Source organism: Pongo pygmaeus, chromosome 16 (assembly GCF_028885625.2).
Source record: "Pongo pygmaeus isolate AG05252 chromosome 16, NHGRI_mPonPyg2-v2.0_pri, whole genome shotgun sequence".
In the NCBI taxonomy this organism is placed as follows: Eukaryota; Metazoa; Chordata; class Mammalia; order Primates; family Hominidae; genus Pongo; species Pongo pygmaeus.
The window spans coordinates 29,083,299-29,096,039 of record NC_072389.2 but is presented as its reverse complement, the minus strand read 5'-3'; positions in this window follow the sequence as shown (position 1 = coordinate 29,096,039).

Here is a 12,741-nt window from a genome sequence, read left to right as displayed (position 1 = left end):
AGTACAACCACTATGATAAATAGTATGGAGATTTCTCAGAGAACTAAAAGTAGATCTACCATTTGGTCGAGCAATCCCATACTGGGTATCTACCCAAAGGAAAAGAAGTCATTACATAAAAAAGACACCTGCACATATATATTTATGGCACACAATTCACAACTAAAAAGATATGGAACCAACCTAAGTGCCCATCAACTGATGAGTGAATAAAGAAAATATGGTATATATATCTACTATGGAATACTACTCATCCATACAAAAATGTAATAATGTCTTTTGCAGCAACTTGTATGGAGCTGGAAGCCACTATTCTAAGTGAAACAACTCAGGAATGGAAAACCAAATACCACATGTTCTCACTTGTAAGTGGGAGCTAAGCTATGGGTATGCAAAGTCATACAGGGTGGCATCATGGATATTTGAGCCTCAGAAGTGGGGAGGGTGAGGGTGGGGGTAAGGGATAAAAAAACTGCATATTGGGTACAATGTACACTATCAGGTGATGGGTACATTAAAATCTCAGATTTCTTCACTATATAATTCATCCACGTAACCCAAAACCACTTGTAGCCCTAAAGCTATTGAATTTTTTTCAAAGGATATGTTTAAGCATTGTTTATAATATATAAAACACCAAAAACATGTTAAATAAAACACAGTATTTCCATATAACAGAATGCTAAAAGAGCCATTAAAGTTCCATATATGATTATTTATTAACATCAATTAATGTTTACAATAAAATGAAACGAAGAATACACATTGGTACATCCAGCATTATCTCATTTATGTGTTCCTGGACATGCACACATACACATCCAGAGGACATGAAAGCCAGTGCATTTTTGATGGTTGCCTTTGGTTGGTAGGACATACAGATTTATGGGTGATTAGTATTTGTTGATTTCTACTGTGTTCTGCAACAACAGCATGTGTATGTCTCGTGTAATAAAAAAGCATTATAAAAAGGAAAACCCTGGAGCAGCAAAAGTGTTTAAAGCCTATAAAACATGAATGGGCAATCAGGAAGAAATAAATGACAGTTGTTCTAATAGAATCATAGGTTTGGCTCTGAGCTCCCAGGCAACCAAATCATAAAGGGAAACACCCAGCTTTTTAATGCTCATTCCCATGAAGATTAAAATATAACATCTCTGAGGGAAAGAAAGCTCTAAATGGAATTTCTTAAATGAAGGTGCTTTTCATATCAATTTTTTATCTTTACTTCTTGGCTTCATCTGCTTTGTTCGTCTTTTGAGTAAGAGAAATGTGGTGGCAAATTTTAACTTTTTTTCAAAACATGGGAATAGCATCTATTCTAACTAAAAAAACAATCAAGTGTGATATAACAAGTGGTTAATATTGAGAGCTTTTCACATATATTTGTCACAAGATCTACTATTTCTAACTTTAACAGGATTTTTATCTCCAGCGAACAGAAAAGTACACACCATGTTTAATTTATTTTGTCTTTACTTTTCCATTTCTTTGATTCTCTTGCCTTTCTGACTGCTTCCCCTTTCCCTTTTTTAATGACACCAGCAGTTAGGAACTATTGGTTTGAAGGGTCAGGTAAATAAATCCATTTCCTACCTCCACCGAGCAAATGCTCTCCACCTGTCAATCTTTTTAAGCACCTGCTTTCATTCTTCCTTGTTCACCTTGCAGCTCTACAAAATGTGGAAAACATTTTGATTTAGTTTTTTTCTAGCTTGGTAGGGAGTTTTAACTAATTCCATAATCTGAGTCATTTAACTCCAGATCTCTTCTGTGGCTGTCCTGTTCAAAATAGGTTAGTACTTGATTTTTGACAGAACAGCATTAGTCTGTTTCCCTGTTTCCTCCCATCCAGATCGGGCTTTCCTTCCAAGTGCAGGCTTATAAATAGTGCCTCGTTAAAGGAAGTTAGCACCTGCCCTGCCTGGCAAGGCACTGATGAGTTTGCACTGTGACAAACTGCCCTCACCTTAATTTCCCAAGCGTGTCACTCTCTGCACCTCTGATGTTTATTTAGGCTTCTAAATTATGTCTGTGTCTTTAAAAACAGTGATTTTTAAACGAACATCTTGCAATGAGGTAATGCTAGTGGCAGAATGGGTCTCACTTCCCAATCTCCAGGTCTTTTCCTCCCAACCTTATTGTCCTCCCTCGTCACCTGACTAGAGGCACTGAGAATAAAATGAAACTGCCGTCATCCTCACATTCAGCATCGTCAGCGTGCTCTGCAGAGATCTGCCAGTTTCTGTAAGACATTTGATCAAAGCTTCACAAGTCACGCACTTGTCTCTACACATTTTTACATTGGCAAACTTTCTAGTTTTACTATCAAGAATATTATTTTTTAAGCAAGGAAGATAGAAAATGAAGTGGAAAGTAAAATTCCTCCCCAATCCCCACACACATAGCTTCTTGCTGTTAATCTCCAGAAACAAGGAGGTCAACAGCTCTTCTCCAGCCTTCCCACTCCCACAAGGTGTGTGCTGAGAACTTTTGGTCCATGTTTCTAAGAGGAGAACCTGGAGCGAGAAGAGTTCAAGAAGAAGGAGGTGCAGGTTGAGCATCCCTAAACCCCAAATCTGAAATCCAAAGTCCTGCAAAAATCCCAGACTTTCTGAGTGTGAACATGACATCACAAGTGGAGAATTCCACCCCTGACCTCAGGTGACGGGTTGCACAACAGGGTTTATCTAGCGCCCCCAAGGGGAAAATGAACCTCCAGTTGTGATGTGTTTTTATGATGGCTCCATGTCCACAAACCTTGTTTCAGGCACAAAATTATTAAAAATATTGTATAAAATTGCCTTCAGGCTAGGTGGATAAGGTGTATATGAAACAGATGAATTTGGTGTTTAGATTTGAGTCCCATCCCTAAAGTATCTCGTTCTGTATATGCAACTGTCCCACAATCCAAAAAAAAAAAAATCCAAAATCAAAAACACTTCCAGTCCCACACATTTTGGCTAAGAGATACTCAAGCTGTAGAGTATCAACGAGACTTAAGAAGGAGGTGCCTGAGAACTGCCTGGGAGAGGTCAGGGGCTGATGGACAGGTGGAACAGGCTGTGGAGGGCTGGAGAAAGGGAGACTGCCGGCCAGATCCTAAAGCTGAGGCGTCACCGATGCAGGCAAGGCTAGGACCGCAGGGGTGAGGGACCAGAGGCCACAGCCGCAGAAACAATGGCAGAAACAACCAAAGGTGTGATCAGAAGTGAAATTTGCACCGAGGCCAATGTTAAGAAAGTGGGGGTTTAGACGCTTTGGCCCTTTTACTGTTTGGTGCCCTTTTATGGGACTAAGCATGATAACTTAGAGTATATTAGTCAGCTGGGGCTGTCATAAGGAAGTACCACAGACCAGCGGGCTTGGACCACAGGGGTGTATTCTGCCACTGTTCTGAAGCCTGGAAGTCCCAGGTACTGTTGTTTCTCCGGAGGCTTCTGTCCTTGTGCGTGGACGGCTGTCTTCTTTCTGTGTCCTCTGTGTGTGGGGGTCCTCACCTCCTCTTCTTATAAGGATACCCATCAGATTGGATTAGGGCCCCACCCTAAAGACCCCATCTTATTTTAATTACCCCCTTAAAGGCCCTATCTCCAATATAGTCATATTTGACATCCTTCAACGTGTGAATTTCGGGAGAAATTCAGCCTGTAACACCAGGAAGGTGATTGAAAAATATAAAGAAGATTTACAAGGTAAGGAAAGACCATGAATTCCAAAATGCTTTCTACAGCCTGTTCCCCATAGGTAGCAATAGAGAAAATCTCCCAAAATGTTCTTCTGGAGGAAGGGAGGTAGTATGCAGTTCTAATGACCCTCCACCCAGTTATCAGGACCAAGTTTATGTGCTGATAAACATGCACCAACATACAGAGAGGGTCTTTGCCAAGCCCGTACAATTACCCAGGCTCAGGACAAATGTCTAGACATTGCTTTACTTCAAGGAAATGTTGAATGGTTTTTCTAAAGCCGTGTGTCAATTCATTCCCTTCTTCTAAGAAGGAGACTCAGGGCCGGGCGCGGTGGCTCACGCCTGTAATCCCAACACTTTGGGAGGCCAAGGCGGGTGGATCACAAGGTTAGGAGTTTGAGACCAGCCTGGCCAACATGGTGAAACCCTATCTCTATTAAAAATACAAAAAATTAGCTGGGCGTGGGGGCGGGCGCCTGTAATCCCAGCTACTCGAGAGGCTGAGGCAGGAGAATTGCTTGAACCCGGGAGGTGGAGATTGCAGTGAGCCGAGATCGCGCCATTGCATTCCAGCCTGGGTGACAGTGCGAGACCAAGACTCCATTTCAAAAGAAAAAAAAAGGAGACTCAGAGTTGAAGCGGATGGGTTGACTCTGAGATACAGTCACTGTCCCCTGTCCAACATAACAACCACCAGACTCCAAGACTTCACCCTGTCAATCCTAGGGACCGCTCAGCCTCTGGAGACCGCACAGTCTTCTCATTGCATGCTGGGCCCTGGGGTAGGGCTCTGCTCACTGATCATGCAGGTAACTGAGGAAGTGAAAATCCTACTCACTGCATGCCTCTTTTGCCAGATATTTAAAATTTTCGAGGAGACAAATTTATGAATATGGTAGAATCTGGCTGGTGTTTCTTGCTGAAGGCATGAGTGTTCATGGTGTGAATGCACCCTGGGGAGGTTCCAGGCAGTGCCCTGCAGGCAGGGCGGCTGTGAAAATACCCCAACACGTCCACACCCACTGGCAAGATGCTGGTGCTCCACTCTCTGTATACCAGCTCCCTTGGTCCCTGGCCCTTCACCTGGGTTCTCCCCAGTAGCCCTAGGTGATGGTCAGTCTCTGAGAGAGGAGGAGGCTTCCAGGACCTGCTTCTGACCTGTTGCCATCCTCAAAGCCCACCCTGAGGGTTGAGGTCAGAGCCCTGTGGGTCAGCTACTTTGAAAATCACTCTTCCCGATAGGCATTTGGCACAGTGAATATTTATTTTCTGATTAAGGAAATGGAAAGAAACTGGCAGAAAAGCATGCATTTAATTCAGCAAGTGATTACAGATCACCTACTGGGTGCAGTGTGTTACTAGGTTATTTGGGATGCTTTGAAGTGAATGAAACCTGGTCTCTGAACTCAAGGAGCTTATCGTCTATATAAACTGTGGTGGTTAAGGCTGACAGAGCTGAGATTTTCATAAACGGTGTTTACTTTCTTAAATTACCCTGATTATAATCTTCCTACTTTGGCTTCTACTCAGCAGCTTATTTAGGTTTCTGGACTGGCTTTATCTGCTCACTCTCTGCACTAGCCTCCCTTTTTCCATCTCCTCCTGTCCCCCAAAAAGGCAGTGAAGAGTAACTGGATCAACGATGGCTTTTTCTAATCTTATCAGAGCACACCCAGAAGGGGACATGGAGTTCCATCGCGCCCACCTTGCCCGGCTTTCAGCAAGCACAACGTGCTATTGTCTAATATTTGGCTTCAGTCTATCAACTCCCTGTCAACACTGGAGAGTCAAGGTCTGCGGGAGCTCAGCAAGCTGTATCCATGACAACTGTACCTAGAGCAGGGTACTTAGCATATGGGTAATACGAAACATCACCGCACTCCTGTTTTTCAAGAGATCATATGATGAATAATTGAATATTAAACCAATTGAAACATTTATTTTATGCCAACCAATACTACTTCTATGCCACATTTGATCTATATCTAACTCATACTATTATTTAAAACAAGACAAAACAGAACGGAGGGAGGGAGGAAAGGAGAGGGAGGGAGGGAGAGAGAGAGGAAGAAGGAAGGAAGGAAGGAAGGGAGGGAGGGAGGGAGGGAGGGAGGGAACATTTTGCTTGGCTATGTTTTTTAAAATCTCTGATGGATTTTCCTGAAAGAAAAATACAGTAAGATGGTGTTGGTAAATTTATAACATCTCTCACCTATAGCAAAATTCAGTAGAAAATGTTAAACATGTTTAATAAATATCAAGTTGTAATATAATAGTTTCATAAGACACATAATTGAATTGTCTTCATCCATATTCACTAAGGTTTCTTCATATTCCTGCTACATAAGTAAGTATCCTGCTATGGCAAAACACTCTGCACACATATATAAGAAAAAAAGCCAGGAAGGACGAGACAGACAGACAGAAAAGTGACTGAGGGGCGTCAAGCAGCTTGTTTTCAGTACCATATTATGCTAATTAAATTAATCATCTAATTTTGGTGTTACAGAAATGGCTGCATCACATCTTATCATCTCTTTGTGCCTAAAAGGAACAATGAGAGCACTCTAGAATGACCCAAACATTTCATCCCGCTTTGATCTAGTCCTCACTCTCTCGAATAAGCCATCTTCATGGAGGTGCTGCCCCAACCTCCTGAGATGAGATTGCCCCTTCCTTTAAAGGAAAAGCAGATTTCCCCTGTGTTCTTCTATATCTCCAGCCCTACTCCTGTGAGTTTTGGAAACAAAGTTTACAAAAAATTCGATCACAGTAGAGATTTAAACAGGATTTAATTTACTTTGACAGTAGATCCATTGGGACATTTTCTTTTCTTAGCTGCAGTAACAGACATTTTGTTGTTGCATCTAATTGATGTCCACAATGAAAATTAATCACACAAATTGGCAAGTGGTTTTTGCCACCAAAGGAAAACTTTGTGTGCAGTATGTGTTAAATGCATCATCTCCTATCATCGAATAACAAATGTGTGGCATGTGGCTAGACATGCAGATATAGCTAGGGACATTAATAAGAAAAACTCATGAGAACATTTTGTTCCATGAATAAGTACAGTTCAGAACTTTTAAATTAGTCTGCAATGTATTCACATATTTATGGTCTTGCCTTATATTTGGAATTCTGTCTCCCTAAAAGAAATGTAGTATTATGGTCTGCATTTCTTGCTCATATACAAAGATTTTCATAATTCATATCTTTGCCAAAGACTCCTCATCATTATTCATTAGAGCCAAGATAGAACTATTGAAATGTTGTAATTTTTATCTTTCCTCTCAATTTATTAGGGGATTTTATAAAATCTAGAAAGATTAAACTTGACCATATGTTAAAAATCATTAAAAAGACCATTATGGATCACAAAAATGCATGTTTTATACATTTCAGAAGAGTGAAATATCAAAGAGACCCTTCTCATTAATACGTGTACTTGTGTTGCTTAGGGTTGTGTCAAAGCGATAACATACGAACACTTTAAAAAAATGTTTTCCCTATTTTGGGCTATCTGCTTCATAGCACTGATGTTCTGATTGACTACTTGAGAAATTGTTAAGACAGGTGCAAATAATTATTCTAAAAATCATTTGAACTGGCAACTATGTTTAAACTCAAATGAAATATATTTTCCACTAGTCTAAGCTCATATTTTTTTTCTTTAGACAGAAACTAGAAAACCAGTTTTTAAAACTAGAAAAATTCAAGGCTACGAGCAGGGAAGAATGTTTCTGGCAAATGTGTTTGACATTGATTGACATGTTATGAGTAGAGAATGTAGCTTTGGGTCTGAAGACAAGATCGAGACACTATTATTTTTATAAAGTAGATCATTTTGATGAGAGGTGGGATATAAAGAAAAACTGAAGACAACTGATGTGCTAAGGAAGTGAAAAAACCTGGCTAAATAACTACAAATGTATAATGGTATTACTAACTGCACCTTTCCACTCATCTTTCCTGATTTTTTAATTGTATTTGACACTGTTGACTATTCTCTTCTTAAGAAAGAAAAAAGTAATCACTCCTTTCCTTTACCTTTCTGGCCACACCTACTCAACCTCCTGTGTACATAGCTCTTCCTCTGCTTTGCCCCTATTTTTGTGTCCCCACCAACTTTTTCCAACACTGCACGTGTTTATGCTTACTCCACAGGTATACTTGCAATCTCTATACTGACTCCAAACCCTTATTTCTCAACCCAAATTATTCTCATAAGCTTGCACTATCTATGGGATTTTACCATGTGTATGTCCCACAGATACTCCAATCTCCAACTCAAAAGCTCCTCTTCCTGCTCAACTACCTAGCTTCTATATCTAAGATGATAATACTGTCTCCAAGTCATATGCTCAAGCCAAAACCTTGGACAACATTCTTCTTCCTTATGCCAAATCTTTCACCAAATCTTGCCAGGGTTACCTCCTAAACATTCTGTATTACATCTATTTATTTCTGCCTCCACAAATATTACTCAAGTCCATGCCCTTCTTTCTCTTAACTGTGTTATAATAACAATTTCATTTCTTTTTCAAATTATATTCCACATATATCTGGAGACATCTTAATAAATCATGACTATGTCACAGGATTTTCTTCTATAAAACCCTTGTGTCACTTTTCATTGCTTTTAAGATGAAGTCTTACCTCTTTGATGTTCCATTTTAAACACCCTCTCTTGGGTCACATAAAATAGTGATCATTCATCTATAATTGCTCAAGACCCTGTGGACCTCTCTGCGTCTTTGGTCTTTCAGCTTTTGCACTCTACCATTTATCCGTGCTGAACTCCTTCCTAAAATGACCTACCCTTTCTCTGGTACACATCCTGCATGCATGCTGGACTTCCTGACTTTCCCTCTGCAGATTAAACTAATATATGAACACAATTATTCTTCCTTTTCTAGGAAGCCCACTCTGACCACTCCTCCCTCTGTGGTCGGGTTAAGTTCCCTTTTTAAGTGCTGTCATACACTGTTTACTTTCCTTTTCATATTGTATTCATTGACATATTGGGATTGTGTATTGAATTTAATCATGAGAATGGAGATCCTGTCAGTGCTGTTCATTGCTGCAGTCCTAGCTGTTAGTGCAATAAGTGACTTATGGTAGACCTACAATAAGTGTATATGCTTTTTGAATGAACAAATATGTTTTTGATAGTTCCAGCTGTAGGTACTCAAGTTTAAACTGCTCAATAGTAACAAGCACTGTTTCCCTTTAACAAGCTCTAGCTGTGTTTTTTATTACATTTTCAACAACTTCTCTTGGGTCACATAAAATGATGGTAATTCGTCTTAGACATTTAGGATAAAGTCTTAATTCCTTGACATTGCTTAAGAGACCTTGCTTATCACTCTGTGTCTTTTGTCTTTCAACCTTGGCGAATTACCTTTATGCATGCTAAATTCCTTCTTCAAATGGTCAGGGGTTTAAAGCACACTCAATGACATAATAGATAAAAGACCTGATGAGAAGGTGGACTGGATGATGAGACTTTGCCTCTGTGACAGACTCATCTCAGAGCCTGGCATAAGGGTGGACTGATTTGTCATTTAGATATGTCCCATGGATGTCCGATCTGTACTGTCCTATAAAATATTCTTTAAAAGACCAGTTAAATAGAAGAATGTAATAAGGTCAAGAATTCCCTTTTACACACTAAGCAAATGACAATGCATATTCTGAGCAAGCTATTCTCAGCAAACTACCAAAGCAAATTTTCTTGCTTCAAAGGTTGGCATTTATTTAACATTGATTCATTCCTTCTATCTTGCTATGGTGGCATCGTTGGCATTGAATTCCCAAGCTAGACAGCTGAGTAGATAGCTATCACGTGGAGAACAGAGACGCAGAAAACAGCTAGCAAAGAATCAAGGCTGGGGAAGGAGAGTACCATCAGAAACATTGACCAGGCTAAAAACAGCCATTCAGCCACCACTGAAGTAGGGAGCATCATCTATTAATAGAATATGCATTGACTGTTTTAAGCACGGTGTGTTCAGATTGCTTGCATGTAGTTCTGACTATCTTTAAAAGATGGCAAAGTTCAGTTCTGTTCTGTCTAGTCTGATGGCTGAAATAATAGAATGTTGGAAATTTCCCCTACTAATACTTTATTCTATTGCCTTATACACTGTTTTTCGTATACTAACTCATTGGGGAAAGAGTAATAACCATGCCACAAACCTTGGAGTAAATAATTTAAAACAACTACAATTTTAATGTTTTTTCTGTACATTATTTAATGCTAACTTGGAGTGAAATTGCTTAGAAAGTGTTGAATTTGTGTATCCAGCAAGCACAAGAATTTCCTTTGATAATGGAAATGCAATAAAAATAAAATCAATGATTATAATGTTATCTTAAATGACTTATGCTGAGCCCTGAAGATATTGCATCTATTTGTCCTTTTGAAGCATGCATTATTCTATTATCTCTATATCCTGTCATGACTAATAAACACGGTCACAGATTGTATTTCCTGAATCTATTAAGTTCTCAAAATTATGCTGCTTCAATTGTTTTGATTTTCAAAAAGACTTCATCTGGAATTTTAAAGATCTTTAAATTAACACAGGTTTTATAGATGCGTAAATGATGCTTACTTATCTGATGAGAATCTTCTTATATTCTGTGGTCGTCTAGTGTGGAATGGCCTGAGGTCAGATGGCAAAGTCCCCCAAAAACCTACTGCTCTGGGGAAGCGTCTCAGGTTTCTGAAGTTACTACTCAGCTTTTTCACTTGTCATTTGTTTTGGTACTATCTGTAAAATTTAAGAATTGATTGATTCTCAAAACATTCACCAAGTTTCTGTACATGTAAAGCCTATTTGTGATATTAAGATGGAAAATGTGGCTGGGCGTGGTGGCTCACGCCTGTAATCCCAGCACTTTGGGAGACCAAGGTGGGCGGATCACGAGGTCATGAGATCAAGACCATCCTGGCTGACATGATGAAACCCCATCTCTACTAAAAATACAAAAAATTAGCCAGGCGTGGTGGCAGGAGCCTGTAGTCCCAGCTACTTGGGAGGCTGAGGCAGGAGAATGGCATGAACCCGGGAGGCGGAGCTTGCAGTGAGCCAAGATAGCACCACTGTCCAGCCTGGGCAACAGAGCAAGACTCCGTCTCAAAAAAAAAAAAAAAAAAAAAAAAAAAAGATGGAGAATGTATGGTTGCCCTGCCTTTAAACAATCAGTCTGGTGTAATTGCAATACTGTATAACATGCTAAATGCAATGTAGAGTTGTAGACACTAATTTTTACCAGAAAAAAAAGCCATTTTATTGGCCTTGGGGAAGGAATCAAAGAAGGCTTCCAGGAAGTGATGATTTTAGAGCTGAGTATGGAGAGGCACGAGTTACCCAGGTTTGAAAAGAAACAAAAAGAAATTAGAAAGGGGAAAGGTGTTCTTCCATCCTACTTTTTCCCCTTTATTTCTCTTTCCTTTCCAATAAATATTGGTTGAAACTTTTTATGTGCCAAGAGTATCACCATATGAACGGGGTAAAGTCCAGGGTGAAAAAAACAATAGAAGCCAAATGACAGAGGCAAGAAACAATGGTGTGTGTAGAAACATACGAAGCACAAGAGTGAGGGTCAAAAGCTAGCAAGGTTTCAAATTACATAACATTCTGTATGCTTGGAGATGGAGTTTAAACATTATCTTATCCGTAAAATTATCTTTCCCAACTAATTAATAGACATGACCAAAGTTGTAATATACATTAAAACTCGCCATTGTGTTGAGTGGAGAGAAGGGTGCCGGGGCACAGTCAGGCGGCTAGTTCACGCATCCAGGTAAATAATAACCAAGTCTCCAAATAAGAGAGTGTCGATGAGGATAGAAAGAAGGAGACAGATTGGAAAACTCATTAGGATATAAATAAGATTTAGAGGCTTAAAAGATAGATACGGGGATTGAGAGAGAGGGAGGGACAAAAGATGGCACACAGTATTTAGACTGGGTGATGTGATGGTGTCGCTGAAGATAAAATCCGGAGGTGGAAGACCAGACATGGGCAGGGCTCCACTGTGAACATGTTGTACTTAAGGTTACTGGTGTGCCCGTGTAGAGGTGTCCATGAGGCAATGAACAACAATGTGAGACTAAATTGGGTGTAGAGTCTTAATTGCAAATTTTAAATTTTAGAGTAGTCAGCTTTTAGTTGATAGTTGACATAAAAGTACATGAGATTATTAATAAACAGATATAGAAATAGAAGAGAAAGGCCCTAAAATCGTGATGAAAGAGATTATTTTAGGTATAGATGAACAACAAGGGAACAATAAACAGAAATTGATGGGGAAATTTAGGGGTGCCATGAAAACTAAGGGGAGAGGGAGGGTAAAGAACAAGGCTGGCATGTTCTCACTCATATGTTGAAGCTAAAAACGTTGATCTCATAGAAGTTAAAAAAAAGTAAAATAGAAGACACTAGAAGCTGGGAGGGGAGATAGGGGGAGATTTGTGAAAGAATACAAAATTACAGATAGATGGGAGGAGTAAATTCTAGTATTCTACAGCACCGTAGGATGGCTATAGCCAACAATAGTATATTATATAGTTTCAAACAGCAAGAAGGAGGATATTGAATTATTCCAACCCAAAGAAATAATAAATGTTTTAGATGGTGGATATGTCAATTATCCTGATGTGATCACCATACATTATATGCATTGCACAATTATATGTCAGTTTAAAAATATTTTTTAAATGTTTTTTTAAAAAGAACAAGATTGATTGCACTGAATGGAACACAGAAGGCTGATAACACAGAACCTCAAATCTACATGCTGGCATGGTGGCACATGGGCATTCAGTGCTAACCCCAGCAAAAGTGGCATCAGTTGAGTGGGGAGGGCAGAGCTAATGTGGGGTGAGTTGAAAGATGATAAGACATCAAGTAGGTGAGACTTGGGTTTACACTGCTGTTGAGAAGTGTGGCTCTGAGACAAGGTGGAGACAGAGCTCAAAAGAAGGATGCGGAATTGTGGGAATTCTTTTAAAGATGTGAAAGACTGCAGCCCAATAA